Below are 19,435 nucleotides of genomic sequence, written 5' to 3' on the forward strand. Positions count from 1 at the left end.
TTCGAACTGCTAGGTTGGCAGGAGCAGGGAATGAGCAATGGGAGCTCACCCCGTTGTGGGGATTCAAACCACCGACCTTCTGATCGGCAAGTCCTAGGCTCTGTGGTTTAACCCACAGCGCCACCCATGTCCCTCTCCTAAAGTTAGGTCCTACCTAAATCTGCTTTGTCAGGGATAGGCACCCTCAGTCCTTCAGAACTCTTGGCCTAGCTGTGGGGACTCTGCCAAGCAGCCTGGCCGCACTCCACACTGGCCCTCCTCTGATACTTTTCTCATGATTTTGTCTGGCTGGCATGTGCGCTTGAACCATGGCAATATCTCTTGCTTGCCTGGATGAAGAATGGAGTCTGGTGTAGGTCTGACTACACCACTTTCTTTTCTTTTCTTTTCTTTTTGGTATATAATTTTTATTAGTTTTCCATTTAATAATATACAATCATATCATTGTTATCCATTTTACCTCCATGGCTCCACTGACTTCCTTCCCTCCTGCCTTATGGCTTTCAAAATCAGCCTTTATAGTGCTGCATTTTATACATTTTCCAATTCTTTCACTCATTACGGAAAAAAACATTAAAATTTAAGTCAAAATAAAGAGGGAGAAAATTTCTCATTACTAGTCTTCAGACAACCCTGCTAGTGTTGTTAATTGCGTACAGTAATCTTTCAAATATCATATAAATTTGCTCCAGTCATTTTGGAATACAGTGGTACCTCGGGTTAAGTACTTAATTCGTTCCGGAGGTCTGTTCTTAACCTGAAACTGTTCTTAACCTGAAGCACCACTTTAGCTAATGGGGCCTCCTCCTGCTGCTGCTCCACAGGAGCACAATTTCTGTTCTCATCCTGAAGCAAAGTTCTTAACCTGAAGCACTATTTCTGGGTTAGCGGAGTCTGTAACCTGAAGCGTATGTAACCTGAAGCATACCACTGTGCTTGATAATGCTGGTTTTGGATTTTTCCTGTCAGCTTCACCAGTTCCACAAAGTCCATCATTTTCATCTGCCACTCTTCTTTGGTTGGTAGTTCTTGTTGTTTCCATTTTTGGGCTAAAACAATTATTGCTGCTGTTGTTGCATACATAAACAGTCTTTTATCTTCCCTTGGTATCTCTTGACCCACTATACGCAATAAAAAGGCCATGCTCAATGCTGGTATGTGGCTCCTGGCAGATTGCGCACTGAGGAATGCGGCCCTCAGATTAAAGACAGGCTGAAACCCCTTACACAATGTGGTTCATTTGGAGAATGGGAAGGCTCAAACTAATCCCTGTCACTCAGGCAACCTAACTACATACAGACAGCAGAAGTGCAAGCCTGCAGCTGTCTGATTTGCAACAAGAGGTGTGCATGTCTGGAGGGGAGAACACAATGCTCAATGGTCTGAGCCACATTGCAAGGAAAATCAGTGAAGGAGGAGACATACAGCAGTTGTTTAAAAAACAATTTCAATGCTTGGAAGGTGCAAATGACCTTGTAGACTCTTTGCAACAAGGTGATCTCTCACTGATATTTTTATTCATTATCTTATTCACAGATGTGGAGCCTAGGGTCCTTCAGATGCTATTGGACTCCAACTCTCAGCAGCCCCAGCCAATATTCAGGGAGAGTTTCAGTCCAGCAGCATATGGAGAGCCACAGATTCCCCATCCTTGTTCTAACTGTTGTCAGAATGGGCCTCCATGGTACGGACATTGGTTGCAGGAAGCACAAGCACCCATTGGGCATCTCTTTCTCTGGTGCATAATTTAGTCATGTGTAAAAATGGGAGCAGTTCTTACTGTGCACAGAGTAGACAGTGAGAGAATGTCAAACATAGGAGGAAAGCACACTCCCAGGTCAAGCAGCGACCCAGGCAAGGCCAGACAACTTAAGAGATCCTTCCTTCACCAGTGGTCCAAATACTCAAAAGTGCTTGAAAAACAGTTCACCAGATGGCCACGAAGGGTCCTGAATCTTCCTCTGGAATGTGAAAAGGAGCTCCTGCTTGGGGCAGGACAGACTTCAGGGAGCTGGTATTGTATTACATTCCATCAAAGTGAGGCATAAACTGTGATGGACAATTCCCAGAGATTCCCCAGGTGGGTGACATCTCTGACCCTTTGGGCTGATACCGGCGGAGTGAATCAGTTTATCCTCTCGAAATGCTCACAAAACCATGGCAGTGAAATTCCACAGTGTAGATCAGAGTCTTAGAGTCTTTGCTGCTTCCCAGGACATGAAAGCTCCCCCGCCCTCCATCAGCCCTGTTTGGCAGCTGATTTGAGATCAGTCTGGCTTGCTCCATATCTCTGTCCAGGGAATGGATTTTCCAACTCCCCATGAGTCAGTTCCTTCTTAGGAATGTGCAGCGTCTTTACCACAGAAATCTGATAGGGCTGGCATTTATTTATTTTTTAAGTTTGTACCAAGCTGTGAACATGTTCCATAGGCCTGCTACTTATCAGTCCTGACACCCTTTCATTCTTTCTGTCAGGGCACCTAAGATTAGGTTGCCTCCTAAGAACCAAACAGGCGTTCTGTCTCAGTCTCAGGTCCTACATACATAGGGAATTCAAAAAATGTCCCATTAAAAGCTCTCATACCAAGAGAGTGTAGAAGTGAGAGGAAGAGAGAGAAGTCATCGAGATTCATAGAATCATAGAATCATAGAATCATAGAGCTGGAAGAGACCACAAGGGCCATCGAGTCCAACCCCCTGCCAAGCAGGAAACACCATCAGAGCACTCCTGACATATGGTTGTCAAGCCTCTGCTTAAAGACCTCCAAAGAAGGAGACTCCACCACACTCCTTGGCAGCAAATTCCACTGTCGAACAGCTCTTACTGTCAGGAAGTTCTTCCTAATGTTTAGGTGGAATCTTCTTTCTTGTAGTTTGGATCCATTGCTCCGTGTCCGCTTCTCTGGAGCAGCAGAAAACAACCTTTCTCCCTCCTCTATGTGACATCCTTTTATATATTTGAACATGGCTATCATATCACCCCTTAACCTCCTCTTCTCCAGGCTAAACATGCCCAGCTCCCTTAGCCGTTCCTCATAAGGCATCGTTTCCAGGCCTTTGACCATTTTGGTTGCCCTCCTCTGGACACGTTCCAGTTTGTCAATGTCCTTCTTGAACTGTGGTGCCCAGAACTGGACACAGTACTCCAGGTGAGGTCTGACCAGAGCAGAATACAGTGGCACTATTACTTCCCTTGATCTAGATGCTATACTCCTATTGATGCAGCCCAGAATTGCATTGGCTTTTTTAGCTGCCGCGTCACACTGTTGGCTCATGTCAAGTTTGTGGTCAACCAAGACTCCTAGATCCTTTTCACATGTAGTGCTCTCAAGCCAGGTGTCACCCATCTTGTATTTGTGCCTCTCATTTTTTTTGCCCAAGTGCAATACTTTACATTTCTCCCTGTTAAAATTCATCTTGTTTGTTTTGGCCCAGTTCTCTAATCTGTCAAGGTCGTTTTGAAGTGTGATCCTCTCCTCTGGGGTGTTAGCCACCCCTCCCAGTTTGGTGTCATCTGCAAATTTGATCAGGATGCCCTTGAGTCCATCATCCAAGTCGTTGATAAAGATGTTGAATAAGACCGGGCCCAAGACAGAACCCTGTGGCACCCCACTAGTCACTCTTCTCCAGGATGAAGGGGAACCATTGATGAGTACCCTTTGGGTTCGGTCAGTCAGCCAGTTACAAATCCACTGAGTGGTAGCATAGTCAAGACCGCATTTTACCAGCTTCTTTACAAGAATATCATGGGGCACCTTGTCAAATGCCTTGCTGAAATCAAGGTAGGCTACATCCATTGCGTTCCCTTCATCTACCAGGCTTGTAATTCTGTCAAAAAACGAGATCAGGTTAGTCTGACATGACTTATTTTTCAGAAATCCATGCTGACTATTGGTGATCACAGCATTCCTTTCTAGGTGCTCACAGACTGTTTGCTTAATGATCTGCTCCAGAATCTTCCCTGGTATTGATGTCAGACTGACTGGGCGGTAATTATTTGGGTCCTCTCTTTTCCCCTTTTTGAAAATAGGGACAACATTTGCCCTCTTCCAGTCTGCCGGGACTTCGCCTGTTCTCCAGGAATTCTCAAAGATGACTGCCAGTGGTTCTGAAATCACATCTGCCAGTTCTTTTAATACTCTTGGATGCAGTTCATCTGGCCCTGGAGACTTGAATACATCTAGACTAGCCAAGTATTCTTGTACTATCTCCTTAGTTATTCTGGGCTGTGTTTCCTCTGCTGAATCATTTGCTCCAAATTCTTCAGGTCGGGCATTGTTTTCTTTATCGGAGAAGACTGAGGCAAAGAAGGCATTGAGGAGTTCAGCCCTTTCTGTGTCCCCTGTTTGCATTTCACCATCTTCTCCTCTGAGTGACCCCACTGTTTCTTTGTTCTTCCTTTTGCTACGAACATACCCATAAAAGCCTTTTTTGTTGCTTTTAACCTCTCTAGCAAGCCTGAGTTCATTCTGTGCTTTAGCTTTTCTGACTTTGTGTCTACACGTGCTGGCTATTTGTTTGAATTCCTCTTTGGTGGTTTCCCCCCTTTTCCATTTTTTGTACACATCCTTTTTTAATCTTAACTCAGTTAAAAGTTCTTTAGATAGCCACCCTGGCTTCTTTAGGCACCTTCCATGTTTCCGTCTCATTGGTATTGCCTGAAGTTGTGCTTTTACTATCTCCCTCTTAACAAACTCCCAACCATCATGAACTCCCTTTCCTTTTAGTATTACTGTCCATGGGATCTCACCAAGCACTTCCCTAAGTTTTATGAAGTCGGCTTTCTTAAAGTCAAGAAATTGAGTCCTAGTATGCTTGGCTGCTCCTTTCCGCTGTATAGTAAACTTCAGAAGAGCATGATCACTCGCGCCTAATGATCCTTCCACTTCTACCCCACTAACCAGGTCATCAACATTGGTTAGGACCAGATCTAAAATGGCTGTTCCTCTTGTTGCTTCTCCCACTTTCTGGACAATGAAGTTGTCTGCAAGGCCAGTGAGGAATCTGTTTGACCTTATGCTCTTGGCTGGGTTTGACATCCAACAAATATCTGGGTAATTGAAGTCCCCCATTACTACTATCTCCCTTCCTTTTGCATGCTTGGCCATCTGTTCCAGGAAGGCATCATCTATGTCCTCCGTTTGGCTTGGGGATCTATAGTAAACTCCCACAATGAGGTCACTGTTATTCTTCTCTCCCTTAATTTTGACCCAAATGCTCTCACTTTGGCTTTGAGGTTCTAAATCTTGGATCTCTTCACAGGTATACACATCCCTGACATATAACGCCACTCCTCCTCCTTTCTTGTCTGGTCTGTTTCTCTGAAATAGATTGTATCCCTCCATTATTACATTCCAATCGTGGGACTTATCCCACCAGGTTTCAGTGATTCCTATTATGTCATATTTAGTTTGCTGTACCAAGAGCTCAAGCTCATCTTGTTTATTTCCCATACTTTGCGCATTAGTGTACAGACATTGAAGTCCATTAATCATTCCCCCGTGTCTCTTATTAATGATTAATGATTAATGATCCCCAAATCAAGGAAGTTCATCTTCACTTAGATTTTTGTTTTATAGGAATGTAACTGTGTCCCAATTCCCCCGAAGATCCAGCTTTCCTTTTTATAGTCTTATTTGAAAGATTTCACAATTTTGTTGTTGCGCTTCCATTCTTTACGTGAGCGCTCTCGTTGCATCAGCAGCTGTTAGGGTTGTTTCCAATGCTGCCGTCTTGCTAGCGCAGCTGATTTCTGCATGCAGAATGTCATTCCTGCATTGCAGAGGGTTGGTCTAGATGGCTCTTGGGTTCCTTCCAGCTGCAGAGTTCTATAATTCTATGATCTAGTAATCTTCTTTTCAGCAGTGCTCACTTCAGTCTTCATTTCTTTTTACCTCCTGGAAAGACTGTGGAAGCATGTAGACAATTACGGTAGGTGGACTCAGTGTGACTTTGGAGTGGCCACAGCTCCAAGGGGCAATCTTTTTGATCAAAGGCAGAAACCCATCTGATATGAAAGTCTATCGTTCCCAGAGCAAGCGCCTACTTTGAAAAGGGCTACGTGACTCAAGACAATCACATGGCCCCAGTACATGTATCAGGAGAAGAAACCACAAGCTCGTGTCAAAACAATGTCATCTTCTATTCATAATCTTACCCTGGCATTCATTCAACTACAGGATAAGAGATTGCTCTCATTGGTGAGTTGCACAACCGGTCTTCTTCACTCCTTCGCCCTCTACATCTCTGTGGTGCTGTGGTTTTATATTTACTCTTCTCTCGCCCCCTCAAAGAGCTAATTATGAATGGTTGTTTCCTTACTGGTGTGCTTATTCTTGGAACACTTTGTCCAGAGTTGTGCCACACTCATGATGCACACAGGCTGCTGTGCCAATTTCCCTGTGTCCCTTGGAAAAAAGGAAGAAGGGTGCTATGTTTTTCCTGCCCCAGGAGAAAATGGAAATGTTTGCAAGGTGGAGATTTGGGCACAGTTAGGTTTGATCTGTGTCTGCTTTTTGGCGTCAGGTTCCCCCCCCAACCTATATCCTTTGAAAAGCACCCTTAAAAGAGGTGTCTAAAAAATAAGTGCAGCCAAACCCTTCAAGGGTCACTGAGGAATCTCACAAGCTGTTTTCTCTCTGACATGTTTGTGTATTTGGCTTTAATCTACAATGTTTATTTCATGCTTTAGGTTGTAAATTGCTTTGAGGATTTTAAATATATATATGTATAAAGCTGTATATAAGTGACTTAAATAAATAAAATCAATTATATTGATAAGTCCATCGTGGCAGAAAGCAAAACCAACCAGAGTGGCTCTTGAGATAAGCTAAAATGGACTGGGGGGGGGGAATGGATCCAGAAAAACCAGCCATCTGGAAATTCCCTCTCATCTTCCTCCAAATGTAAGATGAGTCCTGCTGGATCGGGGCAAAGTCTCATCTACTCCAGCACCCTCTTCTCAGAAGGGCTAGTCAGATACTTGTAGGAAGTCCACAAGCAGGACCTGGGGGCAACAGGACTCTCCCCTCCTGAGTTTCCAGCATCAGGTCCTCAGAGGCACACTGACTCAGACAGTGCAAGTAAAGTACAACCAACACAATTAGTAGCCATTGATAGCCTTATCCCCCATGAATTTGTCTTTTCAAGCCATCCAGTTTAGCCATACAGCATATGAAATCCAACCCTCACTCCCTTTATTCCGTCCCATGTGCTATTTGAGCATTCTGTTCTGCGGTAGCAGCAGCCTTCCTAAAGCTCTCTAGCCTAGAAGTGCCCATTCCGGCTGGCAATTGCTCTCCAGGGTTTAAAGCAGGAATCTTATCTAGCTCCACTTCCTGATCCTTCTAGCTTGGGATGCACAAGATATTGAACCCAGGATCTTCTGCTTGCCACCATGTGATCTGTCACCAACCAACGGGTCTCTTTAGTGAGGGGGAGACATAGTTTTGTGGCAGACCCCATGTAAGTGGAGCCTGATTTCCATCTAGGGCAGAGCCTGAAGGACCTGCAATATCTTGCACACACTAAACAGCAGGAAGAACCCTCGGGTTTTCTTTCCTTCTCCCCCATTCCACTGTATTCAGTATGAGTTACCTTTTGAAAAGCCTTCTTGCTAACTGCAGTCACAGCCGTGATGGTGGGCCTCCCAGGATGGTGGCTCAAGAACTTGCCTTTCTCAGGATTTGGCAGCACCTGTTCTTCCGAGGCTCAGCACTGCCATCTCCTAGGTCACCCCAAAGCAAAAGGCCACTTCAGGAACATCCTACCAGTCTCTCGCAAACCGCATTGCATAACTTCATTTTGCATTTTTCCTTGGCTGGAAACACCTTGTGAGACTCTCAGTTCCTGGTGCACACCCACAAGGAGAAGAGCAAGAACACTGAGTGTGTCACTTGCAATGTCCACATCCTTCTTTCATGACCTATATATGTCACGGGCAGTTCCCCCACGTCTGCAGGATCAAAGAAGGACCGTGGAACAAAATGGCTTGGTTCTGGGAGAAAGGTAATGCATCTGATACACCTTACCTTTTCTTCCTTTTCCACCTAGTAGCTTGCTAAGGGTTTGCCAACACAAGGGTGAAGATGCCATGATATGCAGGCTGCCTCACAAAAACCAGGAGAAGTTTAGTGGGCTCTGTAACCCACACATCATTGCTATAGGAGTGCATAGCCTTGGCCCATGGCTCTGTTAACAGAAGTCGAGAGCATCAGCCACCCCTTGAAACAGTGGTTTTATTATTATTTTTTACAATAGTGATGCCCTCCCCTCCCAATTAACATATTGTTACATGCCACCCCAATCTCTGCTGAGTGGTGTGAGATTCCAGAGGTCTTGGTACTCACCCAGGGTTTATGTTTCCTTTGGAAAAATGAGGCACAGCAGAGACTGAAGTGTCTTTATGAAATATGGTTTATTTACACATGAGCCTACTGTGGAGAGAGTTCAGAGCATTCACATCTCAAGAAGGCCTTGCTTCCTTTAGGAGTGTGGCCCTGTCTCTTCCCCATCTTATCTTAGCTAGCCTAGATGGAGTTCTGTCCATTTCCTGCTTCTTCTTCCCGGAACTTCTTCCAAACGCAAGTCCCCCTTTTGTTTACATCATCACCTATTGTCACTCTGGCAACCCCTGTTTACCAAGCCTGATGCAAAATAGCACTTTCCCATGTTGTTTACCACAGGCAAACTGTAATCCTACACCAAAGCTACTGGCCTTTTGTGTTACTAGTTAAGACCAGGGCCCAGGGAGGCTTCACCCATTTAGCTGTCTCACACTGAATCCCTCAGTGGCCCAATCTGCTTTCCTTTTGTTAGGCAAATCACTCAACCACTATTGGTGATTACCTCATGAGGAAGCTGGTCAAAGTTGTTAGCATAAGCTTAATCAGTGCTTTTTTCTAAAAAAAATGTTTAGGGCTACTCTCATTTTGACTCAAGAAAATCACCATTTTATAGTTCAAATCAGAATAAATAAATAGAGTAATTGGACAAAAGTACAAAGATTCACAAAATGTTTAGGGATATGCGTCCCCTCAGAAAAAAAGCACTGAGCTTAATCAATGGGTTTCAGTATTTGGCACAGTTTTAACCAAACTTTGATTCATTCTAACTTTTACTAAAATTTATTAATTTAACTAATGCCCATGCACCCACGACTCTGGGACCCAGACATGTAACAATATGTCCTCTGACCAGCTGAAACAGAATGATAACCACACTTTCCAAGCGACAAGATTCATGTAGCTTTCTTGTTCTATCAAAAACATACTGTTACATTTTTTTTCTGGTCAGGGTCCCATGCAAAGCTGAACTAAATATATTCCTCATTTTAAAATAAATCAATTGTTTAAATAATCCAAAGTAGTAAAGGAAAAATCCCAAACAAATTCTAATAATAGAAGAGGCTCACACCCACTTGCAAGCAGCTCCTAACATTGCTATTCATGGAGCACATGTCACATCTAAGATGACTTTTTTTAAAAAAAATAATCTCTAGAAGTCATAAAACCAGGTCAGTGTGGACTGGCATTCTTTTGAGCATTTAATTTGCTGATAGAAGGGAGGAAGGAATGTTTGAAGCCTTCAAATATGTAAAGGTCGATTTTGGGAAAGTATTCTGGGGTAATTGACAGAGACTGACGCTGCCTTTTACACCCGACCCCACCCACCACTGTCGCTAAATAGCTATTTCAGTAATTTTGCATGAAGCTTCCTTACACTGCATCTTAAGATTGTTATTACAAAGAGTGGTGTTTCAAATACAGCATTTTTCTTAAGTGGAGGCTGCCTGGGATAACATGAAAGATGGTAAGAGTTTAGTCTTCAAAGTTTGCAGAGACTCCCAGCTTCTTTTATCTTATACCAAAGGGTGTGGACAAGAAAAAGCAGTTGAAGGCAAAGCAGAAAACGTCATTTGTCTGATTCTTCTATAAACAAACTACAGGCAAGACAGGTCAGCTAATGTCTCAGCCAGAGGCCTGAGAAACTAATTACCGATCTCTTAGATAATCAGCTCACTTATCTGGGGTAGAACATGCATTGCCTAAAACACTTTCCTTGTGAACAAAATTATTATACAACGGTCTTGTTTCTTGACAGAAACCTTTGGAATCTAAAGTTTTATGTCAAGGAACCATAACATTTTTTCTGGCCAGATTTGGTGTCCCCCAACCTCAGAGGGTGACTTTTATTACCGTATTACTTATTAAATTTATATATTGCTCTTCCTCTAAGGACCTTGACAAGTGCTTGCAGCCAGCCCACCTGTCAATCATCTGACATCCCAATGATGTCAAGTGACTTATTTTTCCTTTGTATTGCAGCAAACATTGACCCATGAGAGTAGACCTTCCACATGTCCCTGCAGTCATGAGCTGTTTAAGGCTTTGTAGGTCAAAACCAGCACTTTGAATTGGGCTCAGAAACTGCTTGGCAGTCAGTGCAGTAAGGGTCAGGGGAATATGCTCAAACCATCTTGCCCTGGTGAGCAACCTAGGTGCTGAATTCTGCACCAGTTGAAGTTTCCAAATTGTTTTCAGAGGCAACCTCAAGCAAAACATAGTGCAATAATGTAACCTAGAGGTTACCAGAGCATAGCTAGCAGAAGTTAGGCTATTCCCTGTCCATATAGGGGTGCAGCTGGGCCACCAGCTGAAGCTGATGGAAGGCACTCTATGCCACTGAGGCCACCTGAGCCTCAGGTGACAGCAGCAGTACCCCCAGGCTGTGTAGCTGCTCCTTCAGAGGGAGTGTAACCCTGTCAAATGCTTTCCCCACCTAAGCATAACCTGAATATATATGTAAATAAAATAGAAAGTATAGACTGGAATACTATTGCATGATGCCAGAGTTAAGAGAAATCCACCTTGATTTACAGCCCACTCAATGCAGTTAGGATAACAGAAGATCAAAATCGCAACAGCTCTCTGCTTGGAATGCTCTCTCAGAATTTTCAGTTCAGTTACATGTGTACTTTGGTATAGTCTGGGTAAAGCAGGCTTCCTCAAACTCGGCCCTCCAGATGTTTTGAGCCTACAATTCCCATCATCCCTGACCACTGGTCCTGCTAGCTAAGAATGATGGGAGTTGTAGGCCAAAAACATCTGGAGGGCCGAGGTTGAGGAAGCCTGGGGTAAAACATGAGGATGAATGTGTTTTACCAAAGGCTACAGGAAAAAGATGAGGGTTTGAAGGAAGCTTTAAGAGCTGAGAACAAGATGGCAAGGAAGGACTGAGAAAACACTGCATATACCCCAGTTCTCCAAGCAGTGAAGGTTCTGGGTTTCTAGCACTTCTGACTTTGGGTTTCCTTTGGAATCAAAAGACATGGTGAACTTCTGGCACTTTGTACTATTTACAACAGCCACCACATAGCTTTGTTTTTATAGGCATACATTCAGCCATCAATAATACAAAGGTTGCAGGTGCAAGGCCTATATGGCGCAGCTGCATATGCCTGCATTGCACTAGATGATCCTCAGGGTCCCTTCCAACTCTACAACTTAATGATTCTATGATCTATTCAATATTCCCAGCACTAATTAATCCCAAAGTTAACAGGTTAGCATATATTGTGGCTAATGTCAGGCAATTTTGCTAGGGTCGTGCAGGTTTGCATCTAAAGACAGTGTCTAATATTTCACAAGCACTTATCCTTACCACTGTAAGGAGAACTAAGCTAGAGAAGCAATTCAAGATTTCAAAAACTTAGTCTGTGATACCACCCAGTAAAGGAAATCTAGCAAACCACAAGTTGGTTATGCTTGTGATGCTTGCCCATCTGTGCAATGCCATCTTTCAGAAATGTCATCCTCATGCAAGCTGATTCAATGCATGTGATAGTCTCTCCTCACTGGAGGCAAGTTGTCCCACTTTCTCATTCTTTTAAGTTAGTAGCTGTGTGCATAATTTACTGCCCACGTTTACTTTGATCAGATGATGCAGCCAAAGGTTTTACGGGGCATTGCGCTTCCTGGACACCAATCCCAGGGCTAGGAAAGAAAGCCAGTTCCTCTGCAGCCTGGAAGCAACACACAGGAAACTAGCGCAGAGGTAAGGGAAGGCATACACCCCTAGGCAGGGGGGCAGGAGCCCGTAAAAGGCATCTTGCTCAGTCACCCTCCCCCCAAAAACTTGTATTTATTGTGTGGTAAAACAACAGTCTAGAAAAGTTTCTTACGATTATGTCCTGCCCCCTTTTACAAGATTTTCCTTTTCTTCTAACCTAATTTATCTGAATATATTTTTTTCAGCTTCAAAAGAGCAATACATTAACCGATATTTCATTAGCCAACAGCACATTTGTACTGCACACAATAAGGCAAAAAGCATGGGAAATGCCTTTGGACATCTACTTGGTGTCCCAAAGCATTTAAGCAGACAGACCAAACAGGCTCATGAAAGACATTAGGAAGTGCCTAAAGGGATGGATTTGCCAAGCGTTGTGTCAGGAGCTGTGTAAAAGAGCAATGTGGTTAGTCATATGCGTCAAATCAATGCTTTTTTAACAGGAGACTTGGGGTAGGTTGAGGATATTTTGGGTTTTTGGATGGGAGGTTTTTAACTAGAGGTTAAGAGGCATTTCCTGCTCCGGATGGAACAACTTGGTTTATAACATGGCACCAGAGTGGCAGTGCCCAGTGGGCCTAATGAGGAGGCATGGCATTTTTTCCGTTTGGAGACACAGGATCACAAGATGCAACTAAAATTTTAACGTCTAGGAACAGCTATCTGCCAAAGATTGCAAAACAAACAATGAATGGTGCTTTAAATGATACAAAAAACCAGCTGTCTCTTATTTTTAATCTCTACACAGGCAAACCGTAAAATGGCCAGTAACATGTCCACCATTCTCTTGCTTGAGTCACCATGTTTTTCCGTGTATAAGATGCCCCCATGTATAAGACGACCCCTATTTTTTCTAATCCAAAATCAAGAAATTGAGTTGTTTAGCTTTTTTGTAGGGTGGGGGAGGTCACTTCCATCAATCGCTCACCCGCCTGCCCACCACTGCCGATCGTACACCTAGCCGCAGCCGCCAATCACCTGTCCAATTGCTGCTGCCAATCTCTTGCTTGCTGCTGCCATTAATTGCATGTGTCCCCTCTGCATTCACTATCCGTGTATAAGACGACACCCAATTTTTGCCTATTTTTTTAAAGCAAAAAGCACCATCTTATACACGGAAAAATACAGTATCAGATTGTAAGCTTCTTGAAAGCAGGGGCCTGTCTCTTTTTATAAAACTGTAAGGTGCCCTACACTGATGGTATTGTACAAATAATAGGCCTTATAATTATGATCAACACCCACCCAGAAAACTATGTCCTCACTGTAGAAGGACGTGTGGATCCAGAATTTGCCTCCACGGTCACTTACGGACTCACCTTTAAAACCACATTTATGGAAGACAATCTTACTCAGCTACAAGTGATTGCCAAAGAAGAAGAATCAGGAACGAAATTACAACATTCCTAAAAAGGAGTTTAAATGCGCATGACAACACATACCGGTATATGTTTTGTAAGTTGCATATTGTGGTGTGTTGGTCACAAGAACTGTTGCATGTAAATAATGTTTTAGGTAACATCTTGTCACATTTTCTTAATGCTAATAAACTCAAAGAAGAGAATAAAGTTCAAACAGACACACATATATATCTTGTCATTTGGTTAGATGGGAAAAGTAAGTGTTTTTGTAACCAACATAGCACAAAGCTGAGACTAGTTTTATTGTCTTTAGCTCATCTGATTTTATTCCTATTCTCAGTTTATCAAATGATAAAGCAAAACTATCAATGCAACAAAAGGTCATTAAGCTATTATCTGTTTCCTTGGAGAGGCCTTTAATGGAAGATTAGGGGGGAAGATTAAAGAAATTCTGAGTCATCTTGCATGTCCTGCTTCTGGTTGTTTTACTCAGGTTTAAAATGTCATTTTGAAAAACAGTTGTCAGATAATGAAACTTTGGGAAATTCTCTTTTAAATGATATACAACATATTAAATATATGTGAAAATGAAAAATAGAATTACTTGGATATAAAATAGGCACCATGATGTACTGCAAGCCACATTTTGCACGGTATAGTTTAGTTTTCTCTGCTTCAGCAAATATGAGAACCCACTTCTTCATGTGTGGCTGCTACACAGAACATCTGTCAGAATATTTCTGGACTGCAGAGTCTTGCATATCCATGGAGCTGAGGCTTCATGCAATCATGCTCAAGCAGTGGCGTAGCGTGGGGGGTGCAGGGGGGGCCGGCCGCACTGGGCGCAACATCTGGGGGTTAGGGTTAGGGGGTGCAAATCCATGGGTTAGGGGGCGCAAATCCACGGGTTAGGGGGCACAAATTACTTGCCTTGCCCCGGGTGCTGACAACCCACGCTATGCCACTGTGCTCAAGATAGTTTTCTATATTCACCGGAAGCCTCTCATTAATTTTAAGTAAGCTAACAATGAAGGCTGTCTTAAGGGATATGCCACTACATTTCCCCCGATATTGCATTATCCAAAAATGACTATTCCCCACAATCTGATGGTTTGTAAATATGAACATAGGACTTCTGCCGTGTTAAAAGCTTGCATCCCAATTGTCTGAGTGGTGAGAACTCCAGACCTGCAAGTTTACCATGGCTTTGGGCTTTTTTTTTTTTTTTTGAGTGAGATCACTTGTGCAGGGCTTCCACTGACTGGACTTATTTGTTGAATCCTGCCCTATGTGTGCCTTCTCAATCTGCTATTTACATGCAACTGATGGACAACTTCTCCAAGTCCCTTCTTTGGGCGCTTTTATCTTTCAATCCTTCAAACAGCGCATCCCTTCGAAAAGAGATCTCTCTTCTGTAAAGTAGGGCAGAGGTCCACTCTCATGGGTAGCCCAGGTTCTGGGTATGAGGTTGAATTTCTATGAATGTCTATAATTTTATTTTTGTCTACAGCCACACATTTCCCCCAAGCCACACTCATGCTGGCAGACATTATTCAGCAGAGGCCAAAGCACATATGCCTGCGCTCTTCAAACACACACTTCCCTTGGTGACAAAGCTGAATAGATTTGGCAAGATTACAGAGTTATATCTGTTTCCATGACAGTTGTCCATGGTGACTGGGGAAATGCAAGCACTGACTCATGCCTCTTTGTGGTGTGTTCACTTAAGAGAACAATCCCCCCTGACAACAAGTGCATTTTTGTGTTAGACCTCCTCGTTAGAAAGCTTTAGTCAATAAAAGCCCTATTGCTAATCAAATACTTCTGAAGTACTTACATGAGCAGTTATTTTGAGAAACAAATTTCAACCTGCAAACGTTTGAGAGCATTGGGAAATAATCTATCAAGCTGACCGCCAGATGTCATCAAAACATAAGGCTGCAAGACAGACAGCATTTGGCCCAGCCAGGTTCCTATTCTTTGACAGCAAACTACACACTGTTTGCAAAATTAAAAGGAATGGAGACAAATCTGAGTTTTGCAGCCTTGGCAGCTGAACAGACGGATGCTAACTGTGCAACTGTGTTGGTTGGCCGTAGGCCAATATTTGCAAATGGCGTTGGCTGGTTTTTCACACCCCAACCAATGCAAGTAGATGGCCCAAGGAAGGCAGAGTGATATTTGGAGCCAATTATCAAGCAGAAAAACCCCCACAAAATGGAAATGTGGTGCAATGATACTATCACATGTAGTATCATAATGCTTTATTATATGGGCTGATTTTCCTACACTTACACTAAGCAGCACCTGGCTGCTTCGCAGAAGGTGCATGTTCAACCTTTGCTGAAGGGGCTGCAGAGCTTGGTTTGCTCTTTCATTTGTGTCCAAGTTGAGATACACCTGAAAGCTGAAATAGGTAATTTCTCTTTCTCAACTGTAGCTCCATGGTAGAGCATCTGCTTTGCATGCAGACAGTCCCAGGTTCAATCCACAGTGTCTCTAGCTAAAACCCCAGAGAGCTACTGGCAGTCTGTGTGGAGTAGACAAAAAACACAGAGATAGATGGAGCAATGGTCTGAGTCCGTATAAGGCAGCTTCCTATGCGCTACCTATTTTTATCTCTCTGCAGATGAGGATTTTTAATGTTTGTTTTTTCACACCAACTGACTACACCCACATCTTCTGTTTAGTTACTTTTCCTTCTTCCCCCTTTTCTCCTTTATTAGGTACAGTATATTCCTTTTCCTCTTGAAAGAGTATTGGTCTAGAGTAGGAGTGAGCAGCAAAGAGTTGGTTGCCTCTCAGCCAGGTTGCATTCTCCTAAAACCAATTAAAGCTGCCTGAGATTAGTCCTGCATTCCTGTACTCCTATGGGAGAAAACCCTGGCATCTGCCTAAGAGATAAGGTCTTGCAAGGAATGCTGTGTGCCTTATGAATGTCTAAGGGGCACCAAGGCTAGTGCTTGTTAGAAAGTCATGTCATTTGACCTGACAACCCTTTCTCTTAATCCCTGGCTAATTTTGGGCCACTTGGGGCTGTAAAAGGAATATACAGCACATGTTCAAAAGCACTCATTATCAACCTTGAATATATATATATATATATATATATAAAACACCAATTTTTTTGTATCTTTTACTTATCCAAACCAGGTGGCCAGGTGGAGTTTTTATAAGGGCAGTTTCTTTTTGAGGAGGAGAGGGGCTTAAGACTTGTGATGTGCTGTTTGTTCTGAATAAATTGCTTATTCATAAATGCAGTGGCTGAACAGTTGGGTAGAAAGCATGGATCTGTGATCCAGGGGATCCATGATCAGGATCTCCCACTTTTTAAAAGCTAACCACAGCCATGGTTTCCTCATATTAAAATTGTCCTATCTGAAGCTGTGATTTCCCCTTATTTGCCGCTGTGGGGCAAAGTATAGTGTTGTGTGGTAGATTTTAATCACCTCAACCATCAAGATAATTTTTGGGAGCCAGGAACCTCTTGGCAAATAAAGACTGGCGTTAAAACAAATTTCCCTAGTTTGCACCAGCTGATATGTAGAAAGCCTATTGTCTACCATCCATAGGCGCCAACTCTAAGAGGCCCCGGTCCCTTCCCACCCCCCATGCTGAGAACAATTAGGAGTGGAGGAGGCTGAGTCCACAACTGAGCACAGTGCAGCTTCAGTGGCTGGTGGCTCATCTTCCTCCTGCTGCTGTGGAGAAGAAGGAGGGGGACAGCAGGCTTGGGCCAGTAGTGGCAACAGGAGGAGGAGGCCAAGTGCCACAGAGAAGGAGCCACTGAAGCTGTGCTGCCACTGCATTCAGCCCCATCCCATGGCTACTCCCTGCATCACGTGAATGTCATTGCCTCCCTGCAATCTTCTGCTCAAGTTGGTGCCTCTGCCACCACCAAGTACAGTGGTACCTCGGGTTAAGAACTTAATTCATTCTGGAGGTCTGTTCTTAACCTGAAACTGTTCTTAACCTGAGGTACCACTTTAGCCAATGGGGCCTCCCACCACAGCAGCACAATTTCTGTTCTCATCCTGAAGCAAAGTTCTTAACCCGAGGTACTATTTCTGGATTAGCGGAGTCTGAAACCTGAAGCGTCTGTAACCTGAAGCATCTGTAACCCGAGGTACCACTGTACCAAGCTGAACAAAAATCTAAACAGAGACTGTGTTATTTTTGCATGGCCCACGAGCATATTCACAATAATATTCATTATGCACAATTATTGCTTTATATGATCCAGAACTAAGGCCCCAATGCAATGTGGCTCAAATTCATTTTCACTTGTAGAGGTAACTACATCTATGTTTCCTTTTTGTTTTGATGTTTGTTTGGGGATTTTTTTATTTTGTTTTCCTAAAATAAAAATGGCTAAAGAGAAGCAAAAATTAATCTTCTCTTGTGCACTGTTTTGAGCCCTGCAACATGTCCAAGAACAGTTCATTCAATCTGGGCCAAGTGCGAAAGAAGAGCCACTCAGATTATCAGGAGAAGGGAGGCATTGTAATGAGATGATTCAAAACTTGTTTAGCCAGCCAAAAGCAATTTCAGAGTAGTCAAGAGTGTGCTTTTAGATAAACAATACATTGCTGTGGTACACTCAGCATGTAGTGTGCAATTGAATAAAGATGGATGCTGTTTAGATTAAGGACATACGTGATCCTTAGAAGCTCTGTGGATAGTTCAACAACAATCCCTGGAATCAGCTGCAGCTAGTCACCCAAGAATGACACCACTCAGATGTTCTTCAAGGCCAGGAATGGAAGTCAGTCTGGCAATGTGGAAGCAGTGGGGGGTGAATTGGAGGAGACACCTAAAAGAATGTGTTAGAGGAAGGGCTGTAGCTCCATAGCAGAGCATCTGCTATTGGATTTTGGGGTTCAATCTCCATGGTCTACAGATAGGAATGGAAGAGAAGCCAGTCTGGTATCCTTAGAGAGCTGTTGTAGGTCAGTGTAGACAATATTGAACAATTGTCCAGGCAAGGAGACCAACAGAACCTGGAGGAAGAAGGGGTGAGTAGCAGCCAGGAGAAAGCCAAGAAAAACACAGCATAATCAACCTCTCTGGAGTGGTCTCTGGCTGGGAATAGTGGCCAGAAAAGAGGAGCCCTGCTGGATCAGGCCAATGACCCATCTAGTCCAGCATCCTCACAATGGATCTGAGCCTCCCCAAGGGCATAGCTCTGCTTTCTCCTCAATTGCTACTAGACATGATGGGTAACTGGGGGGGAAAGACACCCTGGATGTACCAGGGAATCATGCAAAGCTACTGTTAACTTGAGCAACAATTCCATCTATATACCGCTGCACACAGAACAGGACTTCTCATTCATTTTTATGCAGTAGGTACACATGCATGGGTTTCCCTTTGTGTGGAGGGCTCTTCCTTCCATTGAGGTAAGAGATGATGCTCTTGTGGGCAGTGGAGCTCACACATGTGCACCAAAGCTTCTGCATCTACATCCTCAAGGAGTCACTGCATTGCAGGAAAAGAGACAGGTCTGCTTGACGTTCTTTGTCTAATGTGGGCTATAGAGAGTGGCTGAGGTAGAGAAACAAAGACATAAAAGAAGGTGAGAAGAATTCAGAAGGGCGACCAGAAGTAGACACATAATTTTTTATTGTTGATGCTGTCTAAATGTATAATGTCCATACCGTCATACTCACTGCCATGTAAGTACATCAGTCACAGGCAATACTAACTAAACATGCTCATTATGAGCAAGGAAAACGAACAGTCAAAGTTGTGTTGCAGATTTCTTTGGAATGCCTCAGGGGAAGCAATAAATAAATAAATAAATAAATAAATAAGGAAATAAATAATAATTATTTGCACCATTGTTGAATAATTTGATAAGAACAGCCCTGCTATAACAGACTAAAGGTCCATCAGCATTATGTTCTCACACTGGTCAACCAGATGCCTATGGGAAGCCCACAAGTAGCACCTGAATACAACGACACTGGATCTGCCAGGGAATCATGCAAAGCTACTGTTAACCT

This window comes from Podarcis raffonei, chromosome 3 (assembly GCF_027172205.1).
Source record: "Podarcis raffonei isolate rPodRaf1 chromosome 3, rPodRaf1.pri, whole genome shotgun sequence".
Classification (NCBI taxonomy): Eukaryota; Metazoa; Chordata; class Lepidosauria; order Squamata; family Lacertidae; genus Podarcis; species Podarcis raffonei.